Here is a 5,000-nt window from a genome sequence, read left to right as displayed (position 1 = left end):
ATATACGCTATTGGAGCTGGAATTACCGCGGCTGCTGGCACCAGACTTGCCCTCCAATAGATACTCGTTAAAGGATTTAAAGTGTACTCATTCCGATTACGGGGCCTCGGATGAGTCCCGTATCGTTATTTTTCGTCACTACCTCCCCGTGCCGGGAGTGGGTAATTTGCGCGCCTGCTGCCTTCCTTGGATGTGGTAGCCGTTTCTCAGGCTCCCTCTCCGGAATCGAACCCTGATTCCCCGTTACCCGTTACAACCATGGTAGGCGCAGAACCTACCATCGACAGTTGATAAGGCAGACATTTGAAAGATGCGTCGCCGGTACGAGGACCGTGCGATCAGCCCAAAGTTATTCAGAGTCACCAAGGCAAACGGACCGGACGAGCCGACCGATTGGTTTTGATCTAATAAAAGCGTCCCTTCCATCTCTGGTCGGGACTCTGTTTGCATGTATTAGCTCTAGAATTACCACAGTTATCCAAGTAACGTGGGTACGATCTAAGGAACCATAACTGATTTAATGAGCCATTCGCGGTTTCACCTTAATGCGGCTTGTACTGAGACATGCATGGCTTAATCTTTGAGACAAGCATATGACTACTGGCAGGATCAACCAGGGAGCTGCGTCAACTAGAGCTGAGCAGCCGGCCGCCCGGGAGTGTGTCCCGGGGGCCCGCGCGAACACGCAAGCGTCCGCTCAATTATTCTGCAAACAGGAGGAGGCTGAGCTCCCCTGCACAATACACCTCGAAACCCTCTCAGGTCCCGGCGGCGCGCAGCGCCGTCCTAAGTACTTGGTCGGGTTCGAGAGGGGCGCAATCGCCCGGAGTTTGGCGAGTAGACGCTTTAGGTGCGACCACCCGTGCTCCCAACTGAGCTTGCCGCTGCCGACAGAGGCCCGGGAGCGTGCTGTCGTGGCATTGCCGGCGGGAGACAACACGCGCCACCTACGGTGGCCGGCAGCTCCAACGCCAGCGCCACAGAAGGACAAAAGCCCCACTTGGGTGCCGAAGCGAACTCTCCCAGCACAGCGCACGCGCCAACACGTCCGCACAGCTGCGATACAATCCACCTGCGAGAACCGCAGAGGCGACCGAGCAGCAGACGGCGTCGCGGCGCCGAGCGCCGGGCGGCGGCGCATCCTCAGCGCACACAGTCCTCAATCGGACCAGCACACTGCAGATGTCCACCGCGCTTCGCACCGGGCCCGCGAGGACCTACTTTGGCCGCACGGCGCCGCGTGCAGGGTGCGCCGGCGCGCAGCTGCGCCGCCTGCCGCCTCCGTCGGCCGGCGCGCCTGCCACTGGCCGCCCCCACCAGCCGGCTGTAGCGCGTGCGCCCACGCACCGCGCGGCCAGCACGCCGGGAGGCCCCCCCTCACCGGCCGGGGACGGTCCCACCCAGCCACCGCCGCGTATCGCTTCACACCCACATGCCATTCACGTTCGTGGGCATGGTGGGTATCGCTGAAACAACCGGTTGGTAGCTCAACCGATCGTCGCCATCACTGATTCACCTCTAGCGAGAACAACCGCACCACAACGGTTTACCAGTTCTTCATTTGCGTAACGTCACCAGCAAACGTAGACGTCCATCGCCATTTGCAAATTCAACGATTGTTGCATGCCTGTGTCAGGTGTCACGACACACTATGTCTGCCCACATACACGCAACAACATGTGCACGCTTCGCGAACACGTGGAAGGTGGCCCCCGTACGTATGCGATGTCCATTGCGCGAACGACTGTCAACCGGCCTCTGTCGCATGTCGCAGATGTGGAACGCAGTGCACCATGCTATCACGGTGTGTGAGAAGAGACGACTACGTCTGACAACACGCGCCACTACATCAACAGACGGCTCATGCTGATCGCCATCCACGGCATACCATACTTCAATCCAGCTCTTATAGGGAGACGACACGTAGCTGAGTGCACAATATTTGGACCGTATGGTTCGCCGTTGTTGGCGCAGTCGTGGTACGGTCACACATGTACCACGATGTATCATTCAGTACATGAGGACCAATGTGCAGTACAGTGTGTGATTTGGACGTACAACATCAGCGGACAGTTGACACAAGCCGTACCACAACGTAGGCTGTGCTTCGCCATGCGAATGCCAATGAACAACTGCGAAGGGCATTGAGCATGTACGTCCTGCTGCCATCCGCATTACAGTGTATAGCTGCAAGGTGTTTAACATGAAGCGATACTCTGGGGACCGGGCAGTGCGAGTAGCAAACTATATTGCGGGGGTTGCAGTTAGGCAACACTACACTAATTTAACGCGTCGTATGACAATTACAGAGCAGGTTAAGGCCCAACGTGTGTTGGGTTAAGGTACAATATAGGTTAGGTTAAGGTACAATATAGGTTAGGTTACGGTACAATATGGGTTAGGTTAAGGGACAATATGGGTTAGGTTAAGGGACAATATAGGTTAGGTTAAGGGACAATATGGGTTAGGTTAAGGGACAATATGGGTTAGGTTAAGGGACAATATGGGTTAGGTTAAGGGACAATATGGGTTAGGTTAAGGGACAATATAGGTTAGGTTAAGGGACAATATAGGTTAGGTTAAGGGACAATATAGGTTAGGTTAAGGGACAATATAGGTTAGGTTAAGGGACAATATAGGTTAGGTTAAGGGACAATATAGGTTAGGTTAAGGGACAATATAGGTTAGGTTAAGGGACAATATAGGTTAGGTTAAGGGACAATATAGGTTAGGTTAAGGGACAATATAGGTTAGGTTAAGGGACAATATAGGTTAGGTTAAGGGACAATATAGGTTAGGTTAAGGGACAATATCGGTTAGGTTAAGGGACAATATGGGTTAGGTTAAGGGACAATATAGGTTAGGTTAAGGGACAATATAGGTTAGGTTAAGGGACAATATAGGTTAGGTTAAGGGACAATATAGGTTAGGTTAAGGGACAATATAGGTTAGGTTAAGGGACAATATAGGTTAGGTTAAGGGACAATATAGGTTAGGTTAAGGGACAATATGGGTTAGGTTAAGGGACAATATAGGTTAGGTTAAGGGACAATATAGGTTAGGTTAAGGGACAATATGGGTTAGGTTAAGGGACAATATGGGTTAGGTTAAGGCGCAATATGGGTTAGGTTAAGGCGCAATATAGGTTAGGTTAAGCGACAATATGGGTTAGGTTAAGGGACAATATAGGTTAGGTTAAGGCGCAATATGGGTTAGGTTAAGGCGCAATATGGGTTAGGTTAAGGCGCAATATGGGTTAGGTTAAGGCGCAATATGGGTTAGGTTAAGGCGCAATATGGGTTAGGTTAAGGCGCAATATGGGTTAGGTTAAGGCGCAATATGGGTTAGGTTAAGGCGCAATATGGGTTAGGTTAAGGCGCAATATGGGTTAGGTTAAGGCGCAATATGGGTTAGGTTAAGGCGCAATATGGGTTAGGTTAAGGCGCAATATGGGTTAGGTTAAGGCGCAATATGGGTTAGGTTAAGGCGCAATATGGGTTAGGTTAAGGCGCAATATGGGTTAGGTTAAGGTACACATTGTTGTAAGGAAAGGTGTATTGGGGGGGGGGGGGGGGGGGGGGGCGGCGGCGGCGGCGGCCGGTTTGTTGATTGTGATTATAGTAAGTGGATGCCTGCGGCATCATCTGATTTGCCACGTCAGGATGCACCTTTGGCTCATGACAGGCGGCGCTCTGATTCCATGCTTGTGGCAGACCTGTGTCTTTCATTCCTGCCATTGTTTGTGTGCTGTGACAGGAGGCAGTATTGTGATGTTGGGTGTACCCCTGTGTAGGACGTGTGTGGGTGTTGGTGGCTTAGCTGAGCAATGGTGGTTGTCGGAAGGGTGGGATATTCTGTTTTGTGAGTGGACCTCCCGGTCTGGTTATGATAGTGTGGATTGTCTAATGTGGCGGAGAGGATGCACTGGGTGTTGTTCCATGCTGGTGCTTACATATTGTCTCTGTGCCTGTTACAGGCAGAGAGTAGTGCGTGATAAGAGTGTCTGGCTGACGTGTGGTTGTGATTGTGAGCAGAGTCTTTCAGCATGTATACGGACAGTTGTATACATTATCTGTATTTTGATGGCTCTATCTATTACTAATCAGCGCCGTGTATACGTTTCATCCGGTTCCAGTCGAAACTGTTGTATCTCTGTACATTAGTGACACGGCGAGGCCGCCATGTAGTTACTCGTCTCGGCAGCTTCCACCGGTGTATGGCAAATGATTATAAGGAATCAGTCTAGTCGTCAATACCGATAGTGTGACGTCACATGTCTGGGGTGGGGGACGCTGCGCCCTTCTGGTGGGTCATGGCCTAGAAAGACTCTTCCCACGCAGGGGGGGCTTGGACTGTCATTGACTCTTCCGAGTAATATACTTGCCGTACGTTTTTGCGACTGCGAGTGCAACGCTCACCGGTACCGACATGGATGGAGCGCCTCCTAGCTGCCGCTGAGCATCTGCATTCGTACAGAGAGCAACGCGATCGCGTCTGTAGCTCGTACGTGGTACAGCTCGCAGCTCATGTATATGGACAGCGGGAATGTCGCATATTGGACATAACTCTTCATGAAACGCACGTTATAGGGGTGGATTGCACATTGCGAGTGCGAGCAAAGTCCGCCGTTCATCCGCTGGAGTTGCGAGTTGGGCGGTTGGGGTGGGGCACGGACGGGTGCAGGTGGAGTGATTGCCGGTCCACGACTTCGTGCGGCAGAGGCGCTGGCGTTGGGGTGCTGTTGTCGACAGAGGATGCAGGCTTTGTGGGTGGGGTCGAAAGAAGGGCACTGTGGGCCCATGGCTGTCTTAGTCGGCTTGGCGTCTCATAGATGACGGTATCGTCGTTGCAGGAGGTCATGTTGCGGGAGACCTACAGATGGCGGTATGTTTTGCGGTGCGCTCGACATGGCGGACGTAGTGTTGTCAGATTCGCATAGATGGAGGTATTGCATGTGGTTTCGCCGTATTTTCATAGATGGCGATACTGTTTTGCCGGCA

At 52.3% G+C, this 5,000-nt stretch overlaps 1 non-coding gene across 1 annotated transcript in view; it reads right to left on the bottom strand.

Moving 5' to 3' along the window:
• Window positions 1-620, bottom strand: part of LOC126444170 (small subunit ribosomal RNA) — a 1,910-nt gene extending 1,290 nt beyond the window's left edge. Inside the window, exon 1 of the ribosomal RNA XR_007582470.1 lies at window positions 1-620. This exon is cut by the window's left edge and continues 1,290 nt beyond it. This is a non-coding gene — a ribosomal RNA (small subunit ribosomal RNA).
• Window positions 621-5,000: the final 4,380 nt, after the last annotated feature.

The sequence above is a fragment of the Schistocerca serialis genome, unplaced genomic scaffold (genome assembly GCF_023864345.2).
Source record: "Schistocerca serialis cubense isolate TAMUIC-IGC-003099 unplaced genomic scaffold, iqSchSeri2.2 HiC_scaffold_244, whole genome shotgun sequence".
NCBI classification, from domain to species: domain Eukaryota; kingdom Metazoa; phylum Arthropoda; class Insecta; order Orthoptera; family Acrididae; genus Schistocerca; species Schistocerca serialis.
Note: the sequence above shows the minus strand (reverse complement) of the source record. Positions and strands in the feature narration are given on the sequence as shown.